Source organism: Amblyomma mixtum, chromosome 10 (genome assembly GCF_055824585.1).
Source record: "Amblyomma mixtum isolate Tamu chromosome 10, ASM5582458v1, whole genome shotgun sequence".
Taxonomy (NCBI): Eukaryota; Metazoa; Arthropoda; class Arachnida; order Ixodida; family Ixodidae; genus Amblyomma; species Amblyomma mixtum.
The window spans coordinates 172,448,835-172,464,776 of record NC_143021.1 but is presented as its reverse complement, the minus strand read 5'-3'; the positions used below and the strand labels follow the sequence as shown (position 1 = coordinate 172,464,776).

Below are 15,942 nucleotides of genomic sequence, written 5' to 3'. Positions count from 1 at the left end.
GCAGATTTTCTTTGCTTTACATAATTCTCAATCGCTAAATTTGTTGACTGAACTATATGTAATATTTCGACTTTGTGTTATTGCTTTTTTTTTCTTCTTTCTTCTTCTTTTTCTTCTTTATGGATTGTAAAGTGTGCACTTTCAGCGTTTTGTATTCACCGCATGCTGTTGTGACTGCCGTGGCCCGCCCACAAGCGCTTGCGCTTCTGCGGGCACACGCTATGTACTGTGCATATATATCTTGCAATAAAATTCCTGTATGTATGTATGTATGTAATAGCCTTGATAACTGTAAGAAGAAATACAAGAAAAACAAAAAACTTCGGAATGCAAAAAGCAACTACTTGTCTAACATGCTTGATGGTATCAAGGACACTAAACATCTATGGCAGCAGCTTTCTTCGGTTATCTTTTCTCGTAACCAGACTTCTGATTTGAAAGAGTTAAGTATAAATAACACAAAACTAAAGGGAGAAAATTTAGCAAATGTTTTCAACGAATATTTCACATCTCTTCCTCAGAGTTCCCACAATCCTGTTATACATAATTACTTGAGACTTCCTTCTCAATCATCATTATTTTTAACTCCTACAGACACTAACGAGGTCTTTAATGCATTTATTGCACTTAGGAAAACCAAATGTGAAGATATTGATGGTATTAAACTGCAACCAGCCATTTTCGTGCTAGACTTTATCGCTCCATGCATAACGCATATTTAGAATCTAGTTTTAAGTACCGGAACATTTCCTTGGAACATTTCCTGACTCTTTATGGTAAAGGTGATTATGCAGGTATGAATACAGAGTTGGCATCTTTTTGTGACACCTTCGCGGCCAGTTATAAAGAGCGTCCTGTTGATACTAACTGGCAACTTTTTAAAACTGAAATGCTCCGTCTAATCGCAAAGTACATCCCCACTATCACAATAACAGAGCGTGCACAGTCGCCATGGTTCAATTCTGTACTAAACCGGTTGAATAACAAGAAAAAAAGGCTCTTTCGCATTGCAAAGCATTCTAACAACGACGCTGCATGGGATAAGTATTTTCGCGCCGCCAGCGAGTACAAAAAATCTTTATATACCGCCAAACACAACTTTTTCAACAACACTCTGCCCTCTATGCTGCGTAACAACCCAAAACAGTTCTGGAAAACAATCAATCCTTCAGTTTCAACCAGTATTTCTTTGTTCCATAACGACGGCTGCAATGTTCCTGAACACGAAGTTGCTGGTGTACCAAAACGATGCATTTCGCGCTGTCTTCACCAATGAGACACTTGTGCACCTCCCTTCACCCCCGAATTATGCTCATCCTCAAATGTATCCCATAACCTTCGACCCGTTCGGTATCTCTAATGTAATCGACAAACTAAAAAATTCATCTGCCGTGGGAACAGATGGCATTAATGCCAAAGTGCTTAAAAATACTAAAGAGGTCAGTAGTTTTGTTTTGTCACTCATATTTCAGCAATCGCTAACTAGTGGTGCCATTCCTGCTGACTGGAGGATTGGGAAGGTCGTTCCTGTCTTCAAAAAAGGTAACCGTTCATGCCCCACCAACTACAGACCAATATCTATCACAAGCGTTTGTTCAAAAATCATGGAGCATATTATTTATTCCCAGGTTGCATCTTTCCTTTCATCGGTCAACTTTTTCCACCCCAATCAGCATGGCTCCCGTCAAGGTCACTCTTGTGAATCACAGCTTGCTCTTTTCCTTCATGACATTCACACCAACCTTGACCTTAATACACCCACTGACGCATTTTTTTTTAGATTTCGAGAAAGCATTCGATAAAGTATCGCATCGTCACCTGCTACACAAACTGTCATGCCTTAATTTAGACTCTTGTGTGCTCACCTGGATCAGCAGTTTTCTAACCAATCGTCTCCAGTTTGTTGTCGCCAACTCCCATTCATCCGCTCTCTCACATGTCCGGTCGGGTGTTCCTCAAGGTACTGTTTTAGGCCCCCTTCTTTTCCTAATTTATATTAATGACCTGTCAAATAACATGTCATCGAACATACGCCTGTTTGCGGACGATTGTGTGATTTACCGCTCCATAAATAACCAATCAGATGTTGCCGTCCTCGAGAACGACCTCGTTAAAGTGCAAGAGTGGTGCGATACCTGGCTCATGAAACTAAATGTCAATAAAACCTTTTTAGTCTCTTTTCACCGCTGACGTAACTACTCACCGCCCAACTACCTCCTTTACGGTTGTCCCATAACTCAAACCGACAATATTAAGTACCTAGGTGTCCATATCTCCAGTGACCTATCCTGGCACAGTCATGTTACTAATATAGCTAACTCAGCCAATCGCGTCCTTGGCTACTTACGGCGTAACTTTTCCTTAGCACCCCCTTCCGTCAAACTAATTGCCTATATATCACTTGTCCGACCTAAACTAGAGTACGCCAGTTCTATATTCGATCCTCACCAAACCAACCTGTCGAATTTACTGGAATCTATTCAAAATCGCGCTTCACGATTTATTCTTTTGAGAGTACTCATATCGCGCTAGTGTAACTGGACTAAAATCTCGACTTGAACTTCGTACCCTAGCATCCCGTCGTCAACTAGCTCGCCTTTCTCTTTATCATACATTTTTTCACAGCTTGCCACCGAACAACGCACTCATCCGCCCAGCCCATCGTTTATCCCGTCACAGCCATCTCAAAGCAGTCTACCCCCAGCGCGCCCATACCACAACGTTCCAAAAATCATTTTTCCTCCGTACTGCCCTGGACTGGAACGACCTTCCCGGCCACATCGCTTCCCTCGAAGATCTTCAACAATTCAAGACTGCCATCGAAAATCATTTTCTTTTGTCATAACTGCCGTACTCCCCGCCCACCCCTCATGTAATACCCCTTAAATGGGGCCTTTGAGGACTTAATAAATGAAATGAAATGAAATGAAATAAATTGAAAATAGCAAAAGCAATAGTCTTGTTCAAAAGCGGTGACAAAAATAATTTAGGGAACTATAGGCTTATATCTATTTTGCCGTTGTTTTCGAAACCGTTAAAAAAATTATTCACTCTAGGCTCCTCACTTTCCTCGATAGGCATTCCCTTATTACTTCAGCTCAGTATGGTTTCAGACCAGGTTTATTAACGGAGGTAGCTTTGTTACACCAAAAGGAATTAATACTACGCAACATTGAGAATAAACTACTAACACTAGGTATTTTTATCGATTTCTCGAAAGCCTTCGACCGAATAAATCACACTACTATGTTAGAAAAGCTGTTTTGTTATGAAATTCGAGGTATAACAGCTGACTTGTTAAGGAGCTATTTATCAGGAAGGTATCAATCCGTTTGCGTTGACCGAGAATTATCAACTGCCCACGATATTAAATGTGGCGTTCCCCAAGACAGTGTCCTGGGGCCGCTTCCGTTCATTATATACATAAACGATCTCGTAAACATTGAAAACTCCGCTAATTATATTATGTATGCAGATGACACAAGTATCTTTTTAACAGGAACAGATGCTAATGACCTAATAAAACGTGGAAATCTTATTCTGAGTAAACTTAGTGCATGGTCTCTCGGGAATTCATTACAAAGTTCTTCTAAAACAAAAGCTGTCTTATTCCGTCCAAAATCTGTCCCGCGAACCTTTGATGAGATGCTAAAGTTAAATGACTCTGTTATTGAAATCTCTCCTGATGCTAAATCCTTGGGAGTAATATTTAATGAATTTATGCTTTGGGATCATCACACTGACTATCTGCGCACTAAACTCTCGAAAGCTTTAGGTATGCTAAGGGATCAATCCAACAAAACGTCTAATATATGTAGCCTTGTTCTAATCACATTTGCGCTACTGCCATTTCATCTGGGGAAACGGCACCATGAAGGCAATGTATAACCTAAAAATAGTTGGAAAAAAAGGTCTACGAGTAATTTCAAAGCAGCCTTATGATGCCCACACATTTCCATTATTCACTCAACTCAAAATCGTGAAATTACAAAACCTGTATGACTTTAAGCTACTGAAATCTGAAATACGTAAAGGCACACATACTCTCACAACATTGGGAAATTCGAAAAGAAACACATCTTTACGCTTAATGAGGCACACAGAACTGTGGCATGTTCCAAGATCTCGCACGAATTATGGTTGGTTGGTTTATGGGGTTTAACGTCCCAAAGCGACTAAGGCTATGAGAGACGCCGTAGTGGAGGGCTCCGGAAATTTCGACCACCTGGGGTTCTTTAACGTGCACTGACATCGCACAGTACACGGGCCTCTAGAATTTCTCCTCCAAAGAAATTCCAGCCGCCGCAGCCGGGATCGAACCCGCGTCTTTTGGGTCAGCAGCCGAGCACCATAGCCACTGAGCCACCGCGGCGGCACACGAATTATGGATTTCAGATTGTTCAGTCTAGCATTCCACAGATTTTAAATAAATACCACATCACAACAAAGAAATTGCGCGCACTTTCTAAACTTGACTTGTATTCACTTGTATTCTGGTATGGGGAAGCACAACATTTACAAATTTATAACAGATTCACATGCTACAAAAAAAAAAAAGCAGTTCGGCTTATCGCAGGGATAGAACCTTATGCACACACTAGAAGCCTGTTTATGCAATTCAAAGTGCTTTCTGTGCATCGGCTCTACTCTTATATTTTAGCCAAAAGATATAAACAGGATGTCCAAAACAATGATGTTCTCATTCAAACAATATCAAATCTAAGTTTAAGAGAAGGTAGATCTACATCGCGGTCACCTGAAATTTGGAAAATTCCATTCATACGCACGACCATCAGCCGTCAAATGCTCGAATATTCACTTCCAACCCTATTAAATTATCTCCATAAACACGATATTAATATCCAAAGTGTTAGTACCCAAACTCTGAAGAATTGTTTTTACACAACAAGAGTGATGGTTATGCTCGCTACAATTGTATAATGATGTTTTTCTTTTCTCAGGTGTATTATGCTGGTCTTGATGTGATGGGGATATCTTATTGTTGTGTAAAATGCGATTTTTTTCTTTTCAGACAAGAAGGTCTTGACTCACTTTCTATGTGTGTATGTTCTCGTGATTATGCTGCTATACATGTAAATGTGCAACTGCTGTATGCCTTGTAAATGGGTGCTCGAACTACGTCAAGTGATATGTTTTCACTTTTGTTCCAGTCCCTTTCCGCCTCGACGGAATAAAGTTCAATTTCAATTTCAATTACATTAGATTAGATTAGGTACATTGGATTGGATTGGATTGTATAACCGATGCATCACCACAAGTCTAACCACACGCACCACCACCAGCTACACTACCAGCTGAACCATGGCGTAGGTACGGATATTGCTTTCGCAATTACCGGGCTTAACCAAGCTAAGCCACAGCGAATTTTTATTTTGTATTCAATCAGGCTGATAGCGTCATAGAGGATTTGTTGTCTGTATGCCAGGTGTCAGACTTCATTTGTTTTCAGGGCGTGTTTTAATTATTTCTAAATGTTAAACAAAAATCTTCTGGATGGCCAGGATGGCATACTGAATTCGTTCCTTCACCGTTACGCCGAGCCTGTTGCACGCATTTTGACAGCTTTCTTTTCCTTTTCTATTACCACAGCAACTTTACCTGACGACTGACCTGTGGCCCGTGTCCTAGCAGTCCACAAAAAGGGTGACCGCCAGCTTGTGGAAAACTACCGCCCAATTTCGCTGACAACTACAAGCTGCAAAAACACTAGAACACATCATCGTTCACTACATAACGCATTTTCACCATACCAACAACTTCTACGTACAAAAGATAGCACAAAAACAAGTCAATCTCAAGAAAGGTGGAGAAGACAACGCGCTTCGTCATGTCCACCTTGCTTCTGATTGTCTCGTTTTTGCGCTAACTTTTGTACGTAGAACTGTTCATCGACTAGCCCAGCAACAAGTGTTACTAGAGTACCAACAATTTGCTCTCTCCATTTAAACATGCTTTCTGTAAGGGTTTGTCGACATGTATGCAACTTTTAACGACTGTTCACGTAATCGATCTACCACTTGATTCTTGTAAGGCAGGCTGATCTTATCTTCCTTGAATTCAGCAAAGAGTTTGATCACGTTCCTTATACTGTATTTACACCGGCGCCCTTAACTACAGTTAAGGTAACTACGGTTCTCCGTAACTATTGTTAGCCGTGCTCACACGACAAGCCAAACCATAGTTACGCCACTAACTGCAGTTAACGTAGCCGGGCTGGCTAACTACTGTTTGCGGCGAACTACTGTTTGCGACAAGATGGCGGCGCCCGCGGCAGCAGAAACGCCGATGTCAAGCGAGTCGTCCTCCCAGAGGCGTGTCAACTGGCCTGATGCAACAACAACGGCCTCGATACGCATCTGGGAGGACCATCTGTGAGGATCCTGTGAGATTGCAGGTCTTATTTTAAAGAAACACAAAAGTACAAACATTAAACGAGGCGGCTTTTAACGGAAAGGAAACCAATTACAATATGAGCGAGAAGAAAGGAAAGGAACAAGAGAACAACGCAACAATACACGGGAAAAAACACACGGGGGAACAGAACAAAGTGCTTATGATAAATGCAGGAAAAAGAGTCAAAGAGGAAAGTTCACACTACTTGTCTTATTTGAGCAACGAGCGACGAGGACTGGCTGCGTGTCGGGTAGTCAAGGAGTCTCTTGGCGTTCCAAACGCCGATGCAAGGCTACCGCAGCGGCAGCGTTCGTGGGCTCCCGGCACGGTTCCCAGGTCTGGTATCCCGGAAAAAGGTCACGTAGGCGCCAGAGGCGGCCTGTGTGGAGCAGCTGACGGATGGACGGAGAAGAGTGGCGCCTGGGCCTGGTGGTTGAGGCTCTCGACGATGGATGTCCAGGTCTGGTGGCCCGGACGTCTGCGGCTAAGGCCCAAGCCCGGAACTCGGGGAGCCAGCAGAACTCGTCCACGTCCGTTGTCCACCGCGCTCTTCTCTTCTCTGCCACGTAATCCTGTTCGACTTGCCCCGCGTTCCCCTCCGCACGCGCTCCTCGTGCTTTTTCTTCTTTTCCTCACGAACGCCGCTGGGTGGCGCTATCTCCTTACAGAAGGCCCCCTCTTCGGAAGTTTTTTCCAAGGGAAAGAACTCAACTTCAGGAGAGCGACACCAGACGCGTTCGACGATCGCAACACAGAACACCGCACCACAGCGCGCACACTACACACCACACACAATACGACGGTCGTCAATGTTCGAAGCGTTCACAGACCTTCGCACACACAGCACAGAGAGCACATGGAAAGTCAACGTAAAGCGTCCATAGAGGGCGAAGAAGCACGGAAAGCATAAAAAATAGATAGCCGACACTCAAACACAAACATGAACAAACAAAAACAATTCCAACAATAGGTATGGGCTACATTCTTCCGTATTCCATTGTTCACATCAAATCACATCACCGTCGCGAGAACTTTTTCGGCTAGTACTTCCGTTTTCCTTTGTGAAACCGTTTTCTCCAAACCGACCTCGGTTTCCACCATGATTTTACATGTTCCCGTCCTACGATGTTATACACTCTGTTCTCCCTTGCCTTCGACACAGTCTGCTGACACATATCACACGATCTGACATAACTCTTAATGTCAGCCTGTACACCGGGCCAGTAAAACTCACTGAGCACCCTAGCTATTGTTTGCCGTATTCCATGATGGCCGGATAATGCACTCTTATGCGCCAACTTCAGAACTTGCGTGCGTAAGCCCTTCGGTACCACCGCTTGCTCAACGACCTGGCCGGGACACACTTGGTATGTCCGGAAGAGAACACCGTCATCAGTATCAAAGGAGTGGGCGGTCTGTCCCTTGCCATGAAATATTTGCCCCAACTTCCTGCGACACACCTCTAAGGTCGGGTCTTCTTCCTGTTTGAGGCGAAACTCCGGCCGTGACAAGTGGAGTGTGTTCAGAGTGGGGCTTTTACTACTCTCTGAAACCTTTGCTGTCACCATAAGGGAAGGAACATCGACCGCACCCGTCATGGCAAGGGAAACTGCCTGATCAGTGAGAACTGGCGGGTCAACCGGGAATGGAGGTTTAGCCCCGGGGACATTGCCTATTATAATGTCGTACAAGGGTGTAGACAAGCAGCGCGCGATGGCCTTACCCGAGAAGTATGGAGAAGAAATCACCACCTCCGCTTCCGGAACTTCTACACGAGTCCCATTGGCCAAGAATAATGTAGCCTTTTTCCCTGTTAGTGCTGCTGGCGGTACAAGGGACTCACGCACAACAATGCCGGTGCTGCCCGTATCCCGTAAAACCGAACCAGGCTGGCCGAACACCTCGCCGTGCCCCACTGGCATAGCAACTTCCACCGGGTTGGAAGGACAGACCATCTCCCCCAACTGGCCCTCTACGCGCGTTACCTCTGCAGGGTTATCGGGATGTGAGTATCGAGGTGTCATGCAACAGGAGGACTCCTCACGGTCTCCTGGCCTCTTAGCTTTGCACGACTGGGCATCATGTCCTACCTCGCGGCACCAGGTGCAATACAATTGCTTCGGCTTCGTCCGACAATCCGACGCCTTGTGCCCAGTCTTGTCACAAAGAAAACACCGAAGGCGAGACTGTGGACCTGAAACCTCGTCCTTGGCTTTATTCATCGTATGCTCCCCCTGTTCTTTGAAGAACAACAAGTTATTTTGCCGCTGCGCTTCAAGAAAATGATCGGCAGCCTCCGCCAGCTTGGCAACTGTCTTGCCCTCCCGCTCACGTAAGAAAAGGGCTAAACGAGAATGACAGTTGTTCAGAAATTGTTCGCTCACAACCATCTCGCGAACCACCTCAAAAGTGCGGCCTTCACCCCGCATCTCGACCCAACGGTCAAAGAAGCTAAACAACCTGGCAGCATATTGCGAGGCCGTTTCTCCATCCTGGGGCTTGCTCTGGCGAAACTTCTCTCGGTAACCTTCCGCGGTGAACCTAAACCTCTGAAGCAAGGCAAGCTTCGCTTTGTCATAATCCACAGAATCCTCAGGCGAGAGCCGACCGAAGACCCTAAGTGCTTCGCCGCCAAGGCACAAGCTCAACGCCGTTGCCCACTTTTCTTTTGGCCAACCCTGCCCCGTGGCCACATGCTCAAACCTCTTTAAGTAGGCATCGAGGTCATCCCGCGCTTCATTGAACTGTGGTATGAGGCTGTGCGGGTTAATGGATCTGGTCGATGAGACGCTACGCTCTCCACGGTCACTCGGAAGATTTGCGCCACCCTCCATGAGCCTTATTTGTAGCTGCAAGTTCCGCGCCTCTAACTCCAAGCGTTCCTTCGCAGCCTCTCGCTCAGCCTCTACATTCCGTGCCTCTAATTCCAATTTTTGCTTCGTAGCTTCACGCTCTAACTCTAATTTCTGCTTCGTAGCTTCACGCTCTGCGGCTCTCTCTTCCCGTGCCTTACGAAGCTCGTCCTCCACCCACGCTCGTAACTCCGCGCCGCACAAGCCCATGCGCTCGCCTAAAGCAACCAAATCTGAAGCGCTCATATTGTTCCTAAATTAACACAACAGGCAAATAAATAAAAACCGACCTCGTCCTGTCGTAGTGGACGCCAAATTTGTGAGGATCCTGTGAGATTGCAGGTCTTATTTTAAAGAAACACAAAAGTACAAACAATAAACGAGGCGGCTTTTAACGGAAAGGAAACCAATTACAATATGAGCGAGAAGAAAGGAAAGGAACAAGAGAACAACGCAACAATACACGGGAAAAAACACACGGGGGAACAGAACAAAGTGCTTATGATAAATGCAGGAAAAAGAGTCAAAGAGGAAAGTTCACACTACTTGTCTTATTTGAGCAACGAGCGACGAGGACTGGCTGCGTGTCGGGTAGTCAAGGAGTCTCTTGGCGTTCCAAACGCCGATGCAAGGCTACCGCAGCGGCAGCGTTCGTGGGCTCCCGGCACGGTTCCCAGGTCTGGTATCCCGGAAAAAGGTCACGTAGGCGCCAGAGGCGGCCTGTGTGGAGCAGCTGACGGATGGACGGAGAAGAGTGGCGCCTGGGCCTGGTGGTTGAGGCTCTCGACGATGGATGTCCAGGTCTGGTGGCCCGGACGTCTGCGGCTAAGGCCCAAGCCCGGAACTCGGGGAGCCAGCAGAACTCGTCCACGTCCGTTGTCCACCGCGCTCTTCTCTTCTCTGCCACGTAATCCTGTTCGACTTGCCCCGCGTTCCCCTCCGCACGCGCTCCTCGTGCTTTTTCTTCTTTTCCTCACGAACGCCGCTGGGTGGCGCTATCTCCTTACACCATCTCCCTGCGCTGCGAGGCAACACGCGCAACGCGCGAATATACGCAGCGATCGCGGACGCGCAAAACGCCGGGCTTGCGCCGGGCGAAGGCCCATACACTGCCAAGCAAGTCAAGATGAAGATGGACAACCTCAACAAGAAATACCGGTAAGTGCGATCTTAAGCGAATAATACTCGTGCAATATCGCTTTCTTCGTGTTGTTTACTCAGTGCAACAAGCTATTGAAGAACTCAGGTGCAACTGAGCTATAGCCCCCCCATGTGCAGCAGTAGCACATGTCGCTAGCGATTACTGGTGTCCGATACGATCTTGCAGATATGTTATAAAGGTCGTAAAGTTTTCGAGAGTAAGGACACATGACAGAGGCAGCAAACACGTCACTCCGCGTATAGTCGTTCTAATTTGACTTCGCTCGTGCACGCGTGCATCGAACTGCATGACAACTTCATCCTCCGTTTGTGTTGTTATTGTCTACGATCTGCATCGCCATCAGCGTCGGTATTTCATCTTCGGTACGCGTCGGCATTGCACGCACGTGTCAGCGTTTCAGGCCTCCTGCTATGGCAGTAACTGAGCAGATTTATTTATTTCTTTCATATAACTTTTCCGCGTTCCACTCTGCACTGCCTCACAGATACTTGAATGCCATTAGCAGAACCATAATACGACAGTTGCGGCTTCACTTTCAAAACTGCAACCAGTAGGATTAAAGCAACATCGTAAATTTAAACTGCACTAATTTCACCAGCACATGTGCCTGCTGGTTAGGCACATAATTGTGAAATATTAGTCTCGCAGTGCTGAATGCACAGTGGCCTTTAATGCACTTAAGATAACTGCTGAGACTGCGAACTGCTCGGATTGCAATCTTCAATGTCTTTTATTTAAGCAGTACAATTATTTATTCAAATGATTTCCATTTTTCAGGCAGCTGAGACGGACGGGCACTGCTACAGGCTCACCCGGTGTGCCATGGTTGTTCTACTGGCAGCTCCACAGTTTTCTTGGGTGCCTGCCCATCAACGATGATGGGCGAGTTGAGGAAAATATGGAGGTAACTTGCTATTTGTAACATTGCCTATCAGTTCATGAAATCACTGCACAATTCCATCACTACCCATTTCTCAGTGCACTGTGTACTTCGATTTACGACAGGCTGGCCAGTGGCAGACAGTAAAGAGCACATTTGGGAGTTGTGCAGAGTAAACCACTCCCACAACCATGAGCATCGGCAAAGCAGAGCAAAAATGGCTCTTGCCTCTTGAAACCATGTACAGACACGGCCGCGTTTCGATGGAGGCAAAACGCAAAAGGCCCTCGTGTGCTGTGCGACGTCAGTGCGCGTTAAAGATACCCAGGTGGTCGAAATTATTTGAGCTCTCCACTATGGCACCTCTTTCCTCCTTTTTTCTTTCACTCCCTCCTTTCAGTTAAGGTGTAAACCAATATGTGCGACATTTACTGCGCCATTTCCTTTCTTCATAGACCAAAAAAAGACCTCTTCAACCTCAGTGCCATGCTGAAATGCCCACCTCACCGTGGCCGTCAATAGCTTCTGTTTTTCTCAATATACTGTGGCAGCTGGTGAGTGCATTTCTTTAGGATGCCTTTAACCTCTCCTTTCAAATCTTAAAAGCATGCTGTTTTCTGTGTTGTGTCATGTGCAGCTGCCAGTCGTCAATGAGACACCTGACGGTGCAGAAGTGGTGATGTCGTGGGAGGACGGGTTTCCAGAAGCAAGCAGAGAGGACCACCTGCAAAATGCTGCCAGTTCCGCCAGCTGCAGCACCACTCCTGTGGTACATGCACTGGCAATTGCAAGTGGCAGCAATGGCGGTGGAGGAAGCAGTGCGGGTACTGCTGGGACAAATGGTAGCAGACCCAAAACTCAAATGAGTCGCCACAAAAGACCGGCAACCACTGTGCAGCAGCTGATTGCCCTTCACAAAACAGAAGCAGAGGAAGCAGCACGGGCCGAACGAAAAGCCCATAAAATGCGCACAACATGGTCCGCCTTCAAGGAGAAGCGAACGACATTAACGCAAGCATGGTCAGGCTTCTAGAAAGATTCCTTGAGAGAGGAAGCAGTCAGTCACAAAATAAAGAGTGATCACAAGTGCTTGTTGGATTGCAGTTTGTGATGTATTCTTTTGAGGGCTTCCTGGGTGCTGCCATATTTTTCACTGGACTGTCACGTGCACCTCACCCTAGCACGGCTTAAGAGGCAATGGAATCAGTTTCTGATACTCCAAAGAGGAGGCGTTTCGACAATGCAGACCGATGCAAAGGTATTTAGCAGCATGTGATGATATGAACAAAGCTCTTTTACGTCTGGAATTTTATACTGTGGTTTAAGCAGCAAATTACTGTGGGGGTTGACTACCACAGCAGTGTGCAGTATACGTATTGACAATGGGTGTGTGTACACTACAGAAGAATGTAGGTGTGGGTGCAATGAACGAATAAGGTTGTGGCAAGAAATACTGCTGTTGCTCCTAGGGTATCGCTCCACATACCTTTCCACAGTGAACTTCCTGCTGTTGCCTATTCACTGATCATCATTTGCAAGGGGCGTTCATCTTTCTTCCAACCAAATGGGCTGTCTTTAGGGTAAGTGATAGCGTGCGGGGAGACTCTGGGGGATATTAATGATAGCAAAATAGTACTGACATGAAAATGCACAGAGAAAGTTTACTTTTGCTCAACAAACAGAAAATGCAATAGTATCTATCACACTGCACTTTCAAAAACTGTGAGTGCGAGACTAAAAGCTTTTTGAACTGGTAAAACAGGAGCATATAGGCCAGTAATACACAAATATTGCGAAGAAATACACAGCAAGCAATAGAGAGCAACAGACAATGCACAGATCATGCTACAAAATTACAAAATGAAATAGCACAATGACAGTGAATCAGCAAAAAAATAGCAATACTCAACAACAATGAATACAATAAAATGTGAAACTTAACCTATAAAAATGGGAGCGCAAACCAGCTTTTCATTATTGTGTACCAGCAAATTGTTTATTTACTGGAAGGATTGAGATCTGCATGATTTAACAGGTTTGTCAGCGAAAGTAGTGTGTAGGTGAAGGACTGTTTGTCGCAAGAAGGGCTAGTGGTTGGTACAAACCGCAGCTTTTTACAGCTTAACGTGAGCCTAACTGTACAAATGATAGATTTTCATGCTTTCGAAAGAAAGTTTTTTGGGATATTAGTAAGGTATGTGAGCTCTGTGTAAACAAATTATTCTCTAGTAGTGTTCCCCTTCTCAAACTATATTTTGTCACAGGTGTAAAAGATGAGCTTAACAGTCAGCAGTATGCTTCGTCAAGTTCTTTCTTGTCCTTCCTTTGCTTTGTGCTGCATTTCATCCTTACATATGACCCACTCACCCAAACCTCTGGCTTAAAACAGTTAACCTCCGAGTATCATTCCACCTGCCTCATCCTGGCAAAGCAGCAGCCTCTGAACCAAGTAATCTCGCTACAAGGCTTTCATTTGGTTTGTAGTTATATGCGTTTCCTTTATGGCAAGTGAGTGTTCCAGCTGAGATTAGGGGACTTAAAAGTAAAAAATTAGTTCTGACATAAAACTGTACATGTCTGATATACGTTGCTTACAAGTAGTTCATTGCAAACATATTCCACTACACTTTCTTCAATGTCTTGTTTTTTAGCAGCAGTCATTTTAAAAGCCATGAATGTTGACACATTGAACTGGATTTATTGATGCTTGGTTACCAGAGCCTGTGTTCATGACTTAATGCAGAAGCACATGAGAATTATTCTTATGGGGAAATAATTACGCATGTGTTGTCTGAACCATTAATAAAGGAAACAAATCTGAACTTGGAGGCAGATGAAATTCTACTGGAATAAATTTGTGCAAATGATGCCATAATGAGGCTCCTAGCATTCCTGAAATGCTAGGTAACAGCAAGGGGTATAGAGTCGTGCATCAATTTTAATGGATTATTTGGTTCCCGGGCAGTACTGTTCATTAGGAGAATCATTCGCAACAATAAATAATGACGAAGCAACACAACAACCAAAATCTCCCTATCAATGGTACATAATGGTTGACGTGCGCAGCATAAAACTTTCACACTGTGTTTTACCGGTGGCCAAACTAAAAATACAGGACTACAAACATATTGTTGCAGACATGGTGTTACAAGGGCTTAATTCCAATGGCACAATGACTATGTATCCCAGATAGTCCCTCCATCCCCTGCTGCACAATACACACACGCACTCTGTCGCCACTGGTTGCACTAACATTTGTCACCGTAACTGCTTGAGGAAAGAGGGAACCATTACAGCAACTCAAAGGAAGGACAAAATGACCACCATGCAATAAGGCTCTATTTTAGAATGAGAGTGAGCAGACTCTCATGCAGCGTCCGAGATTTGAAAAAAAAAGACAGTACAGGCTTGACAATAGAGTTTTCCACATATTGGTGTTAATGTAATCGTGAACAGGTTAAAGCACTGTCTTGCCCACCACGAAGATGTACACTTCATGGCATATGCAGACAATGTCATCGTCTGAATAGAAGTATGCAAGCAGCGTATACCCACCATAGTATCACATCCCGTCATGAAGCTTAAGATTAATTTGAGGAAAAGCTCATTACCACAGGCATGCATATGCCTCCAGAATAAAATGAAATACAACACAATAAAAGAGACACCTACAAAGAGATGCAAATGGCAGCTCAGCACGAGAGACAAGCGGTTGAAATGGTTAAAAGAAAGGTAGGTTGGTATTCTTGGAATTCCTGTGAGAAGAGAGCAGTGGCAGAATGGGTGCAGTAGAAGAAACTCAAACCTCTAAATGAAGTCCTCATAAATGGCACCAGCTATACCAGCAATGCATCAGCTTTGCTGCAGTGAAAGCAAAGCAACCTCGGGCAAAACGCCTTCTGTGCCAACCTACAGTTACCATTTCCTCTCATTCTCATTATATACACAGAGCTAGCTCCTGTTACATCGTGCCATCTCTCTGGCTGCTACACAGCTGAACCACCTATTAATTCATCTGAACAAAACTGAACCTCAATTAGCCCAAGGTTTTAGTTGCTCAATACACTGAGTCATCTATTAGTAAAAAAGGCAAGGAACACGGATCATGCAAGATGTTTCAGTTGCCTGAAAGATGCTTTGCCAGAGCATTCCGTATAGCTACCCCTGACGGCTCTACTCGGCTACTTGTGCACACTGGCTGAGGACGCCTCTCATCTGCACTTTGCACTGCACCAAGCCAGCCTGCATCACACTGATCATTGAGCTGCTCACAGATATTGTGCAGCACACAAGCAGCGCGGATCACAGTGTTCACATTGTGTATGTTGCACTCCAGACCCTTCTGCAAGATTCTGAAGCGTGCTTTCACACGTCCAAACGCATTTTCGACCACACGTCTGGCACTCGACATATGAAAATAATCACACACTGAAGAGCACAGGACACGATATCGCACAATTGTGTCACGAAAGTGAAGAGGTAATGAAGCGCCGCACTTGACTGCACCAACGACGCACAAGCGTTGCGAACACAGTCAAAAATGAGGCACAACGGAACGAGCGATATGGCGGCTCCCGTTGGGACAGTAGAGGCTAGATATGGCTATTATGTTGACTGTAAAGTCAACTACGATC

At 45.2% G+C, this 15,942-nt stretch overlaps 1 pseudogene; it reads left to right on the top strand.

Annotated features, from left to right (window-relative positions):
* The first annotated feature begins 6,276 nt into the window (after positions 1-6,276).
* On the top strand, positions 6,277-13,578 carry LOC149327746 (uncharacterized; annotated as a pseudogene).
* Positions 13,579-15,942: the final 2,364 nt, after the last annotated feature.